Source organism: Bombina bombina, chromosome 11 (assembly GCF_027579735.1).
Source record: "Bombina bombina isolate aBomBom1 chromosome 11, aBomBom1.pri, whole genome shotgun sequence".
NCBI lineage: Eukaryota > Metazoa > Chordata > Amphibia > Anura > Bombinatoridae > Bombina > Bombina bombina.
The window spans coordinates 158,520,943-158,539,542 of NC_069509.1; positions in this window are offsets into that span (position 1 = coordinate 158,520,943).

Sequence of the window (18,600 nt, forward strand, 5' to 3'; positions counted from 1 at the left end):
ACACAGCACCGGCTGGCTGGCTCCTCCCTCTTCCTCTCCAGTGAGTCTCCAGTCCTCCGGTCATGTTCCTTGTGCTGAGAAGGAACGTGAGTGACGTGACCTGGCCGGAACTGTTCTGGAGGAGGAGCAAAGCTGCGCCAGCATGCATGGGGTATTGAAGTGTTGTGTTGTGCTGAGTGTAGAGCCGACACAAGACACGTGTTTAGGTGGGTGGGGGTTCCTTTCAAGTGTGAACACGGGTCGGGGAGGCGAGCTGCTGCTGCGCAGTTACCCTCAGTCATCATCTCACTCAAAATAAAAAAACGGCCCAGAATAAAAACCAAGCAAAATTTAAAAAATATGTCACACTGTTGTCAGTTTGCCGTGGCACACCTGAGGATCTCTCACGGCACACTAGTGTGCCGCGGCACACTGGTTGAAAAACACTGTTCTAAGCAATGTGTTACTCCTCCTAATGCATTTCGTCTCCTTTTGTTTTTTTTTTTTTTATAGTCAAATCAACTTACAACTATAAACAATTTAGCAAAACCAAGCACTATATACAAACAAAAACACAGACCTTCAGTACTATCCCATTATATAGGTTATTCAATCATCATTTGAAAGAGCAGTATGAAAAAAAACCTCCCTTCCTACCTTTCATCAACTCCGCCCCCCCCCCCCCTCCTTGGCCTGTGCTCTCTCTCTTGTTTGGAATAAGAAATCCCATTCACCCCTCAGGGATCCCATCAGCATAATGTCTGTGTGCGCAAAAGGTGTAAGAATTTGTTTTTGCAGGTCAAGACCCAAAGTCTTTATGTATGCTTGCCATTTGTATATCAAATGTTTTAGTCTTTTAATAGTATCCATTTTGGCATCTAACTGTTTAAAAGCAGCTGTCTGCATATACTTTGTTTCAATGTCACAAAGGAAGGAGCTGCTTTCACTGTCCACACTCCAAGAATGCACTTTCTTGCAACCAGGATGATTGCATTCAGTAGAGACCTAAAACTAGAGGGTTGCTTTTTCCAGTCCAGAAAACAAATTTGTTCAAGTCCAATATTAACATTAATAGAAAAAGTTTTGTTAACCCAATAACTAATTTTATTCTAAAACTGTTTGACATGAGGACATGATTGAAAGTAATGTAAAAAGTTTGGATTGAACAATCTACACTTACTGCACTCATTCACCATTTTCGGGTTCCATATAGACAGCCTACATGGAGTAATGTAGTCTCTATGTAGCATTCTGAATTGAGATTCTCTAAGAGTCATTGACAGGGTCGCCCCCTCACCATCTCTATGCTGTTTTGTATTGTCCCAGCTATATCGTCTCTATCTAAGTCTTTCTCCCACAGCTCCCCCAGCTGTTTAATGCTAGTTTAATAAGCTATTCTTCATGGTAGAACCTGTTTTATTATCTAAGAGGTCAAAAGTTTTGAGTAGAGATATGCATTAGAGCTTTGGAGGAATCCAAATTCATCTGAACTTTGCTGATTAGTTGAGCCATTTTATATACGGACAGCCAAATACATTATTGAATGAATGAGATGAAAAACAAATGATTGCTTGACAAAAGTGATTTGTTCATTCCTTCATGCTGTTTGTCACCAAAAAAGGTGCAGGAATGGGGATAAGGAGTTATATTGATTGGTTAATAAGCTCCTTTGTTTGTAATGATGTACAGGGTTTTTACTATTCATTTGCCCATCATCCCCTGTACAATCCTGCCTAGTGCTATAGTATTACTAATGACTGACGTTATTGACAGCCGGTCAGGCACTAAATACTGGATTTTAGTCATACAGGAGTTGTATGTTCTTTTAACATTGAAAAATAGGCTCTTTTAATTGTTTGAATCCTGTAATGTAAGATTTTTGTTAATATTAATTGTCTATATTAGCTGTTCCCATTGGAAATAATAGTAACAAATTTGATCCGAATACCTGCATGGACAAAATGTGGCTGAACTAAACGTCTTTAAAAAATAAGGAGCAAATCTTTCAGCATGTCTTGTTATGAAGTAAATGTTACTTCATTGATTATAATAGAGAGCGACTCACAATTTCAAGGTGCTTTTACAACCCATAGGTTTTTGAGTTGCAATGTTAGGGAAAGTTTTTTCATGAGATATTAGTCAAGACAAAAAGGATTACTTCAGAAACAATCCTGGAGTCGTTTGATGACCATCAAACTAGTTTAGAAGTCATTTGCACATCAGCAGACATCATCAGACTTATATAGTCATCAGCTAAGGTAAAAAATTCTGCGTGATGACTTCAAAATGATTGTCAGATTACCTTACTGATTACTTCCCAAGCATGAACAGCCAATGAATGACTCTAGAGTAATCTCATTTAAATATTTCGGCATGTGGGCAAACTTCAGGGTGGCTTTGATTTTTTCAGAATGACTCCAGGAAGATCATCCTTTTTCACTAGGGTAGTGTCACAAAAGGATATTATTGAATTTATGCAATTAAACCTGTGCTCAGCAATTGAAAGGTCAAATGTGTTTCCACAGTACATAAGATATTATTGGTTAACACTCGTACTCCCTAGAAACCATCATATAGAAAAAAAACAAATGAATTCCATGAGCCAGCAAAATAAAATAAAACGTTTTTTTATTCCAACATGTAAAAGAAACGGAGTATGTACATCATGGAGAGCACATAATAGGTTTGCTTGTCCAGACCAAAGCTTACGCGTTTCAGCCTGAGCCGTATTCATACACATCTAGCTACCAACCACTGCAGTATACTGAGTATGTGAGACCTGGTATGTGAGTTTAACTACGCATTTACCCCTCTGCAAGGGTTTAACTTATAATTACCAATAAGTAATAAGTGCTGCAACAAATTAGATTTTCTTAATTTTTTATTCATATTTATTTTTTCTTTTCCTTAGCTTTTTTTTGCTAAATATTTCTAGGCAGCAAAATATATCAGCATTTGGGCATTAAAGAGTTATTTTAGCCGATTGAGGATCAGTTGGGAAAAGGGTAAATTGCATTTTTCATGAATCATTAATAGTACATAATAATGAATATTTCACACCTAGCAAACTTCTAATGAAAATGTCATTTTGGCAAAGAGTTTACCTGACATACTATTAATCATGCTGCTATTAAAGCAGAGAACAATAAAGAAAATGGATTTTTTAATTAGGCACAGCGATTTTTTAAATTAAAGGTTATTCAAAAACAGTTATCATAGAAGTGTCCCCCTCTCTATAATCTCAATGAAAACCCTGTTTTACTCATTAGCTACTACGCAATGTCAATAAGACTGATGGCATATTTTAACCATAAGTGGACGTCGTATCAAGGGGATCTTAATGCAGCATTAGGATACAGCTCACCAGATAAAATATGTTTAAATATAAATACTGCAGACACCTGTCTAATGACATAGGTCCTAAAAAGTCTGCATAGTTAATCTCAAAACTGAAAGAAAAACTTCACTCATAGGAATAGAGACAATTATATTAAGACAAATGACAGTATTCTACATGATCATAAATTTTCCCCTTCTGATTAATGTTTTATATGTGATTTTTTTCTTCTAAATATAATTTATTATACAGCTAATGTCTTCCCAGCTACCCATGAGTGCTGTTTTCCTAAATGCACATTATATTTAAGGTATAGGAATACACTACATATGATATGGTACAAGATTTTATTTTTATATGTTGTCATGGCAACAAGATCTGTGTCTACCTAGATTATGTCTAAAATATTGGTTTATTACTCTAAAGGGATGGATTTTTAAGTTATTTGTCAAGGAGCAGATCATACAAACCTGATGATAAGATGCGCTTTTTAGTCTCATAATGCATTGTATTCTTACAATTTTTTTGTGTCTTACAATATTTTTAATAACCTGAATTTTTTAAAATGAGATTGAAATTTCTCTTTGTTTATTTACTTATTTTTTGGGCAAAGGTTTCCACTGTGAATAGTATAAAAAATCATTAGCTTTATAAATTACTAGCTATATATATATATATAGGAACAACAAAAAATGAAGACTTTCAGGATCGGTTTCAACCAAGTGGTTTATTCAGGCATAGGTGATAGAACGCTCAGTGGTATACAAGGTGAGGTGTTATTGAACTGACGCGTTTCGCGCATGTGCAATGCGCTTCATCAGAGATCATTCAGGTGTGTTCAACAGGTGAGGTAATAAACATTGTGTTGACCAATCAGGAGCATTTAAAATACATTTGACCAGGTGCTAGTGCTATTAAGCATATTATTTGTGACCAGTAAGTAAATAAAGTGATTTAGTTTGTGCTAAAGTGCAAATATTAGAAATATTGTTTTCAAAGTGCATGCTTATTTATACCAGCTAACATAACATTCCTTATCAACAAATGATGATCAAAGAAAGAAAATATATATATATATAAATTGCGAAAAAATGTACAGAAAACTACCTAATAGGAATATGATTTAAGAAAAAATGGCGTAAATGTCTCTAATAGTGCCGCTGGGGTAAAAATTAAACACTAGAAAGTAAATGAATAACTAACTTAAAAATAAACAATAATGAAAAGTAAAATTGTTAATTAATATTAGTAACAATGACTAAGGGCTAATAATAAATGTCAATCTTGATAGTTAGTAATTGGAGAAAAAGTTTAAAAAACTTTATGTTTTTTACTATTTAAATGCGGCTGCCAATTGAGCATAACAATAGTATATAGAACACTAAAAAACCATATACATGAGGAGCTCATATATATGTTTAACACTAAGGGAGCACGTTGATTGTAAAAGAAAAAAAGTATAAAATGAAAAAATATCTAAGAGAATTTTTATATATAACAATGTAAGCAAGAATAAAAATTGTATTGCTAAACAAATAGTGAAACTTTGTTTCTTTTTTCCACATTACTCTTCTATTATAGCTACGGCTTGTACCTCTATTTGTAATGTCTTGGGGACATATAGTAATGTTTATACTTAATCTACAGGTGTCTAATAATGTATATATAGTTTGAGCAAACCTGTGAGGTGCAGCTAAATATAGAAGAGATTATATGTTTTAAGAATTATCTAACTAGGATCTACTCTATTGCCACTACTAAGGAAGAAAGATATATAATCAAATATACTTTATGAGTCAGTGAATAAGTTTCCTCTTCCTATGTTTAATATTTCAAGAACCTGGATGGGCTATGTACATAGCCCATCCACGGGCCTGGACAGGCTATGTATACTCAAACCTTAGTACTATGACATTGGTCTGATATGTGGTAACCTTCTAAATGAGGATTGATGGAAAAAGGCTAAAATCCTATATATGAGTGGGTGATTGACGCTGGGAGAACTATACAATCAAAATCGTCATGATCTAGACTAGTCCAAAAATAGATCTAAGTCCTGTCTCTTATTAATACCTTTTGGATATTTGGTTTGAAGAGTAAAAATCCAGAATGCCTCTTGCCTAAGTAATTTGCCCATTCTATCTCCACCCCTAATGTCCCTTCTAATATGGTCAATGCCTATGAAATGGAACAAATGTTTTGTGTGTAGTCCATGGGTTCTAAAATGTTTGGCGACTGGTGTTTTTGGTTTGTCCTTATCTAGGAAGAGGAGGTGTTCCCTAATGTGGTCTTTTAAAAGACGAGAAGTGAGTCCTATATATTGAGCCGAACATTGTAGGCATGTTATAAGGTAAATGACATAGGTACTTGTACAGTCTATTCGATGTTTGATACGATAGGTAAGACCTGTTTTTGAGGATGTAAAATGCTCTGTTTTGTTGGTATAGTTGCAGCTTTTACAGATATGACCACATTTGTAAAAGCCATTTGAGACAGATAACCATTTAGTAGATGTGCTTGGTTTATTAAAAAAATGTTTTTTAGTTTTTTCGCCTATGGTAGGGGCTTTTTTAGCTACACATCTGATGTGTTTCTTTGTAATGTCTTGCAATTGGTTATCACTCTGAAGTATCGGTAGATATTTGAGGACTATGTCACAGATTTTATGATATTGTTTGCTATAGGCTGTTGAATACACTACATTGTTTATTTGTGGGGTGATTTGGGTAGTCGTGTCTTTTTGTTTATGAAAGCCTGAAAGCAATTTATTTCTATCCATTTGGCTGACCTTTTGGGCTGTTAATAATAAGAGGTCTTTTTTATAGCCTCTTTCTTGTAGCCTTACAGTAATGAGGTTAGCTTGGATATTGTATTCTTGGAGTGTGGAGCAGTTCCTGCGGGCTCTGATGTACTGGCCTTTAGGTATGCCTCTAGTGATGTGGCCCACATGGCAGGAATCCGCTCTAAGAATAGTATTCCTGGCTAAGGATTTTCTGAATATAGTGGAGGTTATGTTCTTCTGATTACCTGCTGTTAGTTGGAGATCTAGATATGGGATAGTGTTTTTATCTATGGCATGGGTAAATTTTAAGTTTAAATCATTGGTATTTAACCAGTCCAGAAAGGAGACAGCACTGTGTTGGCTGCCCTTGTTCCAGATGACCAACAGGTCATCTATAAAGCGACCATACACAACTACTCCGTCTTCGAATGGGAAGCCTTCACAAAATATATGGTTAAGCTCAAACCAGCCCATATATAGGTTTGCATAAGAGGGGGCAAATTTTGCCCCCATGGCTGTGCCACATTTTTGTAAGTAAAAGCTTCCCCCGAAGACGAAGTAGTTGTGGGTAAGTAGAAATCTTCTGATTGAGACTAAAAAGTCAATATATTCTGTAGAAAAATTTGTATCATAGCCTCTAGTCCCTTATCATGGGGTATACTAGAATATAGGGCTGACAAGTCAATGGTTACAACCCATAGTAACATTCCTTTCGGGCTACATTAGAGACAGTACCCACCTACTCCAACAATTGGAGAAAGTCGAATGGCTTCCTGACTATCAATGGGTAACCATTGACGTGTCAGCCCTATATTCTAGTATACCCCATGATAAGGGACTAGAGGCTATGATACAAATTTTTCTACAGAATATATTGACTTTTTAGTCTCAATCACAAGATTTCTACTTCCATATAACCTACTTAGCCAAGTACCATCCAACAACCTAGGACTGTGCACATTTCCTGTTGTTATATATATATATATATATATATATATATATATTTATATAAATTACTAGCTTTTTATATATATATATATTAATAAAAATTACTAGCTGTATATATATATATATATTAATAAAAATTACTAGCTGTATACAGGGAGTGCAGAATTATTAGGCAAGTTGTATTTTTGAGGATTAATTTTATTATTGAACAACAACCATGTTCTCAATGAACCCAAAAAATTCATTAATATCAAAGCTGAATAGTTTTGGAAGTAGTTTTTAGTTTGTTTTTAGTTATAGCTATTTTAGGGGGATATCTGTGTGTGCAGGTGACTATTACTGTGCATAATTATTAGGCAACTTAACAAAAAACAAATATATACCCATTTCAATTATTTATTTTTACCAGTGAAACCAATATAACATCTCAACATTCACAAATATAAATTTCTGACATTCAAAAACAAAACAAAAACAAATCAGTGACCAATATAGCCACCTTTCTTTGCAAGGACACTCAAAAGCCTGCCATCCATGGATTCTGTCAGTGTTTTGATCTGTTCACCATCAACATTGCGTGCAGCAGCAACCACAGCCTCCCAGACACTGTTCAGAGAGGTGTACTGTTTTCCCTCCTTGTAAATCTTACATTTGATGATGGACCACAGGTTCTCGATGGGGTTCAGATCAGGTGAACAAGGAGGCCATGTCATTAGATTTTCTTCTTTTATACCCTTTCTTGCCAGCCACGCTGTGGAGTACTTGGACGCGTGTGATGGAGCATTGTCCTGCATGAAAATCATGTTTTTCTTGAAGGATGCAGACTTCTTCCTGTACCACTGCTTGAAGAAGGTGTCTTCCAGAAACTGGCAGTAGGACTGGGAGTTGAGCTTGACTCCATCCTCAACCCGAAAAGGCCCCACAAGCTCATCTTTGATGATACCAGCCCAAACCAGTACTCCACCTCCACCTTGCTGGCGTCTGAGTCGGACTGGAGCTCTCTGCCCTTTACCAATCCAGCCACGGGCCCATCCATCTGGCCCATCAAGACTCACTCTCATTTCATCAGTCCATAAAACCTTAGAAAAATCAGTCTTGAGATATTTCTTGTCCCAGTCTTGACGTTTCAGCTTGTGTGTCTTGTTCAGTGGTGGTCGTCTTTCAGCCTTTCTTACCTTGGCCATGTCTCTGAGTATTGCACACCTTGTGCTTTTGGGCACTCCAGTGATGTTGCAGCTCTGAAATATGGCCAAACTGGTGGCAAGTGGCATCTTGGCAGCTGCACGCTTGACTTTTCTCAGTTCATGGGCAGTTATTTTGCGCCTTGGTTTTTCCACACGCTTCTTGCGACCCTGTTGATTATTTTGAATGAAACGCTTGATTGTTCGATGATCACGCTTCAGAAGCTTTGCAATTTTAAGAGTGCTGCATCCCTCTGCAAGATATCTCACTATTTTTGACTTTTCTGAGCCTGTCAAGTCCTTCTTTTGACCCATTTTGCCAAAGGAAAGGAAGTTGCCTAATAATTATGCACACCTGATATAGGGTGTTGATGTCATTAGACCACACCCCTTCTCATTACAGAGATGCACATCACCTAATATGCTTAATTGGTAGTAGGCTTTCGAGCCTATACAGCTTGGAGTAAGACAACATGCATAAAGAGGATGATGTGGTCAAAATACTAATTTGCCTAATAATTCTGCACTCCCTGTATATATATATATATATATATATATATATATATACAGTATATATATACAGTATATATATATATATATATATATATATATATATATACTGCAACTAAATATGTCACCTGTATCTTGAACCATTTTCTACTTTTAGTAGAACAGTATACCATTTTAAATCCCAATTTTAGCATTTACTTTTTTCTTCTTTTTCTTCTAAATTTTTTTTTTGTTTGATTAATAAAGTGATTTTTTTTATAATGCCAGTATTTTTGAAATTAGTATGCAATATATTTAGGGGTAGATTTACTAAAGGTCGAGCAGACCATTTGCTGTAGCGAATCATGTCCGCTCGACCTTGCTAAATGCTAACAATACTATGTACCATTACACAAGCAGTTCTTGTGAAATGCTTGTGCAATGCCGCCCCTGCTCACCCGCGGGCAATCGGCCGCTAGCGGGGGGCGGCAATCATCCCGATTGGATCTGGATAACTTCTGTTTCTGGTGGACCAGAAATGATGGGGCATCGATGCAGCATCCACTGCTTGTTAAATTGACCCCCAAGTGTCTAATTCAGCAGTGTGTTAATACTAAATTCTTGTACTCCCTAAAAAAACTATAATGCTGACTGCTTGAAGCTGCGCTTCCTCCCCTCATAGGGGTCAATTTATCAAGCTCCGTACGGAGCTTGATGCCCCGTGTTTACGGCGAGCCTTCAGGTCTAAAGACTGCTGCTCCATAACTTGTCCGCCTGCTCTGAGGCGGCGGACAGAAATCAACCCTATCGAATACTAGCGTGTATTGACACCCCTGCTAGCGGCGAATCTGCAGGGGGCGACATTGCACCAGCAGTTCACAAGAACTGCTGGTGCCATGATAAATGCCAAGAGCGTATTCTGTCGGCATTTATCGATGTGCAGTGGACATGACACGCTACATCGTATCATGTCCGCTCGCACTTTAGGAAATTGACCCCATAGACTTCTGTGGGGCGACCTACAAACCCTGTTCTGGCTTTCACTTGAGTGCTAACCCAAAGGTGCACTAGGAAATTGGATTGTTCTTCACTCAAAAAACTGGACTTAATATTTAAACATGATCTTTGAAATATATGATAAAAATATAGACTTATGCTATCTCTTTAACCAGGGAAACAGTTTCATCATTTAATGTTGTTTTTGTGCATTGTCCTTATGGAATAAATACTGCATTGCTAACAAATCGTGCCATGCTCTATTTTTCAAATCAGAATTATTAGTGTGTTTGGAAAACTCGGGTTCTGTAATTTCCATTGCTGAACAGCACATTTATTCTGTGTTGATTAAAAATCACTTTATAATTACATCTCAGTGAATAGGGAGTTATTGGAATAGTCAATGCTAATGTTCTGCTGCAGAATAAATATTCTGGTTTCATCATTTCTATCTTATTTACTGCTGCATAAGCTAGTCTGTTCAATAAATGGAATTAAAAGCTATAGAATGCATACAAGTACAAACACACACACACCTATACACAAACACATAAACCTATACACACACCTGTGCACACACACTTCTATACAAACATACCTGTACACACACATACACCCCTATACAAACACACCTAAATTCACAAACACACACCCCTATGCACAAACACATAAACCTGTACAGACACCTATGCATAAAAACACATACAACCCTATACACACACTTCTATACAAACACACCTGTACACACACATACACCCCTATACACACACTTCTATACAAACACACCTGTGCACACACAAACACACCTGTACACACATACACCACTATACACACACACCTAAATTCACAAACACACACACCTATACACACCTACACACACTCATACCTTATATACACACATGCATACCTACACACAACTATATACACACATACCTATTCTGAAACGCATACCTATACACACATACATTCCTATACAAACACATACCTATATACACACACATACATACCTATACACCCCTACACACATGCATACCTTATATACACACACTTATACACACATGCATACCTATACACAACAATATACACACATACCTATACACAAACGTATACCTTTAGACACACACACCTAAATGCACATACACAGAGGCAGACTGAGACCAATCAGGGCCCCCGGGTAAAAATTAGGGAAGGGCCCCCACTGTCTCACACCAACCCAAATGTATTCAAATGCATGCAAATAAACATTGTAGCATACCTGCCCTACCGCTACCAGCCCCCTCCAACCTCCCTGGCCAGGACCCCCAACTCTAAGGGCAAGAGTAAGGGCTCCAACCTCCAGGGCCAGACCCCACACTCCATGGCCCTCACAGCACAGACCCCTGATAGGGCCCCCCAAGCAACAAACCCCACATCCAGGCATAAGGCCCCACTAAACCCACTGCTTAGTTAGTGATAGGGCAGCTGACAACCCTAGCTTAAGCAGCATACCAGGACCCATGGAGATGCCATTTCTGGGGCCCCTGACATTCTGGGCCCTCGGTTCAGGTACTATTTGCCTGGTTGATCAGTCTGTCCCTGATGTACAACAGAAAGTTCTAAACTATAGTCTGAACTTTGCTCCCACCACCAACTTTAATGCGTTCCAAACTATACTGGACATAAACAGATTAATAAGGAACCTAACTCTAAAGAAATACTTTGGGGATACTACTACCCCTAGAGATTCACAAAATGCAGAACAAAGCACCAATGTATCTGATAAAAATGTTGATTTAAGCACATTTGATGAAGCTTGTGATCTAATATCAATGCAACAATTATAACAAGAGAGTAATACAGCTAATACTACTGTGAATAGAGGGGTTTTATTTTAAAACTAAGTCAAGATTCTATCATATACAACAGAGAGGCCATATACTAGAAACATTCTTTGATAGGATTGAAAAGGATTTAGTAGCATTGAAATATGTGCCGGAGCCAATAACACAAAATCTATCCAAGAGGGAAAGAGAAGCTCTCAAAAGTAACACAAAAATAGTAATACGATCAGCCGACAAACGAGGCTTGCTTGTTGTTTTAAATAGGGAAGATTATATAAATGAAACCTTAAGGCAATTAAGAAATAAGGAAGATTATTGTGTATTGACTAGGAATCTGACACAATCTTATAAAGACAAATTGAAACATATATTAGATAATGGATTAGAACAGGGATTTTTAGATGAGAATACAGCAGAATATCTTGTGGTTGAGTACCCAAAATTTCCTACATTCCACCCTTTGCCCAAGATTCATAAATCTCTCTCTAATGTGAAAGGCAGACCCATTGCGAGTGGAATCAATTCACTGCTAGAGCCCCTATCACAATGTTTAGATGCACTCATACAACCTATGGTAACATCACTACCATCATATTTGAGAGACACGAAACAAGTTCTTACAACTCATGGAACAAATTCATTGGGAAACCAACTTTTCATGGCTTACAGTTGATGCGGTAGCCTTATATTCTTCTATTCCACATGACAAAGGAATTGAGGCACTTCAATTCTTCCTATCAGAAAATACAGAGTACACGTAAGAGTTTCAAGAATATATTAGTGTAGCCCATTTTTTGCTAACACACATTTTTTTCAATTTGAGGATGTTTTTTACTTGCAGTGACGTGGGACAGCAATGGGGGCTAAGGTCGTCCCATTATAGGCCAATCTTTTTTTTGGTTGGTGGGAGCTGTACCATGTCTTTGGGAGGGAAAATCCATATAGATCCAAGATAAGGTTATATAAATGATTTATAGATTTCCTCATTTTTCCCTCAGGGATGTACCAATATCATGGAATGCCTTGCTACATGCCAGAAGCTGTCATCCAAACCACGCCCCGTATGCGGTGGCAAAGGGACAGTTTGCCAGGTTGAGAAGCACAAGCTTTGGTAGACAGACTTTCTGCAAGGGGGTATTCCCAGAGAGATGTTAAGAAAGCAAAAAGGGAAATACAGTTAACACCAAGACATAGACTATTAAGAGACAACACATCTTTCAAAAATAAAAACGAGAATTGGAGAGAGGTGTTATCTTTGTCACAAATTTTAGTGCATAGTATACTAAAATCTGCAAGATAGTCCGCAAACACTTTTCACTATTGTCAGCGGATGATGGTTTAGTGAAAGTTGTAGAAAAAGGTCTTAATTGTTTGTATAGAAAATGAAGAACTATACGCTCAGTACTATCCCCTTCCCAATTACAAAAAAATGATAGATCAGAGAGCTCTTGGCTCACTCATTTAGGTATGTTCAGGTGTGGACATACTAGGTTCAAGCCATGTGATTTTGTTAATGTGACCACACACTTTAGATCTACAGTCATGAGAGAAGAATTTAAGATTAATGCATGTTTGATCTGCACATCATCATATGTGGTTTATCTTATCACTTGTGATATGTGTGAGGTACAGTATGTAGGCCTAACTAGCAGGGACATTAAGTCCCACATTAGGGAACATCTGTCCACTATAACAATAGGAAAATCCTCATCTTTTTTAGTTCAACATTTTGCACGCCACCATGACAGCAGACTAGACACCTTTAAATGGTATGCTATAGAGAAAATTGAGTTACCTAAGAGAGGGGGGAACTAAGATCAAATACTGACCAAACATGAGTTATTTTGGATATTAAAATTAAAAACTTGAATACCGTTAGACTTAAACTCCAAGTATGATATCATTTATTATTGGGATTAGAAGTATCATTTCCCAGTTATTCTCCTATCATATTTACATTTATCCCCCATTGTATTTATCTTTTTGTTAGAGTGTTATACGTATACTTTTAGATTAACTTTTGGGCAGGTGGTTAAGCCTCTTTTGTCCTATCACAGATTTCACTTAAGTCCTTTTATATCCATTTATCTATTTCTTTATTATAGTACCTTTAAGAATATCTTTAGTATTGATGGATTTATTAGTATAAGTAGATGTATATTAACTTCAGTGATTTAGCGCGCTACTTATGTTTGATCCTTACATGCATATAGTTTAATTTGGGGTGCATTAGACATAAATATGTTTCAGTGTAATAACTTTGAGCTCTTTGTCTGTATCGATGTGTTTGCACTTCCTCCTTAGCACGTTCATAGCTTTATGAGTGTCAGAAATATGGGAGAGGGTGTGTGTCAGTTTTTAAGCAGTTTTTAAGGGTTTAAATAAGGCCAATGTAGAAACAGACTTTAGGGCTATGAATACAGCGTAAGCCGAAACGCGTAGGCCAAGTCATGTTTGCACCTCTCTACTCCTTTTTGAGCCATTATTGCTATTTGTTTTAAATGTTAAAATAAAGATCACATTTTATTTTGAGCATGCAGCAGACTTTCTTTCTCTGCATACACATAGAAACCCTATGCACACCCTTATACACATACACACACACATATATGCCTATACACAATACACATACCTATACACCCACACAACACACACCTATACCTATACACTACTATTTGCACACATGTGTACATATACACACTTATTCTCACACACACTCACACACTATTGTTTTAAGCTTTTAAATATATACTCATTTTTTACAATCACAAAATGAAGAGTACATATGGGTTTGTCAGGTATTTCTGGGCTACACAGATATACAGAACAAAAGTTCTCTTCTATAAAGGCATATTTGGAGTAAAAAGCATCCAAAATAAGGACTAGCTATAAATCAAGCAACGTATGCACTGTTTGTACAGTAGTTGTGTGATTTGCTTTGTTAGTTTACTATAAACAAATTTGTAAACTTTATTAACTCATCATCAAAAGTATGATGCAAATTCCAGGCTTCCTATAATTTTCCCTAGAGAGTATATAATTAGGGGTCCTGGAAATCAAGAGATATTATTATTATTATTATTATTATTATTATTATTATTATTATAGTTTTTTGTAAAGTGCCACCTTCATGATCTTGTTACAGAATTGATATAATGATACCCAAGACTGTCTGAATATAATACCATAAACCATACACTTTATATACAGCACCTTTTTTGAGAGTGATGAATGAAGGGGGCGACTGCCTTCTCCGCAACCATAAACAAGCAGAACCTTTAGCACCATAGGTTAGTTTACTTACGCCTAGATTTAGAGTTCTGCGTTAGCCGATCAGCCAATAGAATGCGAGCTCAATCTGATTGGCTGATTGGATCAGCCAATCAGATTGAACTTGAATCTGATTGGCTTATTCCATCAGCCAATCAGAAATTTCCTACCTTAATTCCGATTGGCTGATAGAATCCTATCAGCCAATCGGAATTCGAGGGACGCCATCTTGGATGACGTCCCTTAAAGGAACCTTCATTCGTCGGGAGTTCGTCGTGGAGGAAGGATGTTCCGCGTCGGCGGGATTAAGATGGAGCCGGAAAAAAGAAGATTGAAGATGCCGCTTGATAGACCTCTTCAGCCCCCGCTTGGATGAAGACTTCAGCCGGATGATGGACCTCTTCAGCCCCCGCTTGGATGAAGACTTCAGCCGGATGATGGACCTCTTCAGCCCCCGCTTGGATGAAGACATCGCCCAGATAGGAGGAAGACTTCGGACCCTCTTCTGGACGGATCGGTGATACCCGGCATGGTGAAGATAAGGTAGGAAGATCTTCAGGGGCTTAGTGTTAGGTTTATTTAAGGGGGGTTTGGGTTAGATTAGGGGTATGAGGGTGGTGGGTTGTAATGTTGGGGGGGGTATTGTATGTTTTTTTTTTACAGGCAAAAGAGCAGAATTCTTTGGGGCATGCCCCGCAAAAGGCCCTTTTAAGGGCTGGTAAGGTAAAAGAGCTTAACAATTTTTATTTTAGAATAGGTAGGGCATTTTTTTATTTTGGGGGGCTTTATTATTTTATTAGGGGGCTTAGAGTAGGTGTAATTAGCTTAAAATTGTTGTAATATTTTTATAATGTTTGTAAATTATTTTTTTATTTTTTGTACTTTAGTTAGTGTATTTATTTGTATTTATTTGTAGGTATTTGTATTTAATTTATTTAATGATAGTGTAGTGTTAGGTTTAATTGTAACTTAGGTTAGGATTTATTTTACAGGTAATTTTGTAATTATTTTAACTAGGTAGCTATTGTACCTGGTTAAAATAAATACAAAGTTGCCTGTAAAATAAATATAAACCCTAAAATAGCTACAATATAATTATTATTTATATTGTAGCTATATTAGGGTTTATTTTACAGGTAAGTATTTAGCTTTAAATAGGAATAATTTATTTAATAAGATTTATTTTATTTCCTTAGATAAAAATTATATTTAACTTAGGGGGGTGTTAGGGTTAGACTTAGCTTTAGGGGTTAATACATTTATTAGAGTAGCGGTGAGGTCCGGTCGGCAGATTAGGGGTTAATAATTGTAGGTAGGTAGTGGCGACGTTGGGGGGGGGCAGATTAGGGGGTAATAAATATAATATAGGGGTTGGCGGGGGTTAGGGGCAGCAGATTAGGGGTTCATAGGGATAACGTAGGTTGCGGCGGTGTACGGAGTGGCAGATTAGGGGTTAATAATAATATGTAGGGGTCAGCGATAGCGGGGGCGGCAGATTAGGGGTTAATAAGTGTAAGGTTAGGGGTGTTTAGACTCGGGGTACATGTCAGGGTGTTAGGTGCAGACTCAGGGAGTGTTTCCCCATAGGAAACAATGGGGCTGCGTTAGGAGCTGAACGCTGCTTTTTTGCAGGTGGTAGGTTTTTTTTCAGCTCAAACGGCCCCATTGTTTCCTATGGGGGAATCGTGCACGAGCACGTTTTTGAAGCTGGCCGCGTCCGTAAGCACCGCTGGTATTGAGAGTTGCAGTGGCGGTAAATTATGCTCTACACTCCCTTTTTGGAGCCTGACGCAGCCCTTCTGTGAACTCTAAATACAAGCGGTATTTCAAAGGTGCGGGGGAAAAAAAGCACGCGTAGCTAATGCACCCCTTTGGCCGCAGAACTCTAAATCTAGCCGTTAGTATTTAATACATATACAGCAACGTAAAACCCAAGCAACGTTTCGGGATATCCTCCCTTAATCATGCTCATTCAATACAATTGTCTACAGCCTATAGAGCTCTAATATTAACCCTTACATTGCTGCGTCCATCTTATTGTGCAATAGCACCAACTAGGGGATAATATATACATTCACATAAAGAAAATGTAAAATTCATTTTAAATTAAACCAATTACTCAGACTAGATGAGGCATTCTGATTTGAACTCTATATCAGGCCACTTTGGGGGGCCAGCAATTTCAGGGTTTAGACAATGGGAAGGTGCAATGTGTATCCTGTATTTTGTTTGTGAAGAAGTATTTATGGTATCAGGAGGTGTAATAAATAGTTATCTGATATCATTGCATCTAATATAAGATCTATGTTGAGTCATCCTGTCTCACACTTTTCTAAGCATTTCACCTATATCTTAGAACATGGACATTTAACCATTATACGACATAGGATGAGGCACATGTATAAAAAAATTTATTGAGAATTTCTTCCCTATCAGCACTACAACTAGCACACCCCAAGCAGGGGAAAGTGCCTGTTCTCTTAGATGAAATATATGTCTGTCTTTCTTTCAATTTAGAGCCTATGGGGCCTATCTATCAGGCTCCAAATGGAGCTTGACGGCCCGTGTTTCTGGCGAGTCTTCAGACTCGCCAGAAACAGCAGTTATGAAGCAGAGGTCACAAAGACCGCTACTCCATAACCTGCCCGCCTGCTCTGAGCAGGCGGACAGACATCGCCGGAAATCAACCCGATCTGCTCTGCAGGGGGCGGCGTTGCACTATAAAATGTTGTTATACTTAGTAAAATATCTTTGCCATATACTTCATTATTTATTTTTCCCCTTTTCCATGTATTTTAGCTCTGTAAATTGTGGATTTTCTATGTCTCAGAACTTGAAATACACCCTGCTAAGTTATTAAGGCTAACACTGCTACATGTTTTCTTAATAGGTTTTAACAGATAAAAAACACAAACAATTCACTTAATACTAACATAATGCAAAGGTTGGCCCTATATGTAGCATATAGACTATGTAGCATCTGTAGGGCCTTGGGCAAGATATATTTGTGTGGTACCTCAGCCCAGCACCCTGGAAGCTCGCTGTAAACATGGGGCATCAAGCTCTCTACGGAGCTTGATAAATATGCCCCTAAATATTACATCTCCTGATACCATAAACACTTCTTCATAAACTAAGTACAACATATACATTGCACCTTCTCAGAACCTCACCACTGACATTGCAGGGCCCCCCAAAGTGCAGAGTCCTGGGAAGGTGCCCCTTTTGCCCTGCAAAAAAAGACAGGCCTGGCTACGTCCCTTTAACTCACAGAAAAAATAGCTGAATCGATGTGTACGTGTGATGGGCTTGATTTTGAGTAGAGTGCTATTGTATTACAAGTTGAAAGCAAATGCTAATGCGTGAGCACAAGCGTGGTTTACTCTAGACTGATTATTGCAACCTCAGAGATTATTAGAAATGAATTAGTAGAATATGTTCTATGTATTTTTAAATAGATATTCATATATATATATATATATATTTCTATTAATCTATCCATCTCTATAATATATAAAATCTGTATATATATCTATTCCTGTATATAATCATGTATATTTATAGGTATACATATATATTTGTGTAAAATTCCCCAGATATATTTTTAAATATCTCTAAGAATAAACAGAACAGAACTGTTATGTGTAGAATATTGCATTATGAAATATGTAATATTATCTTATTATGTTGTGCTTTTAAATAACCGTGATCATGTTTCAGCGATTTGTGGGTGTTAGTTTTTTTTTTTCTACTGTGGTGACAAAGTCTCTTTGTTACTGAGACTTTGCGTTCGTGAGA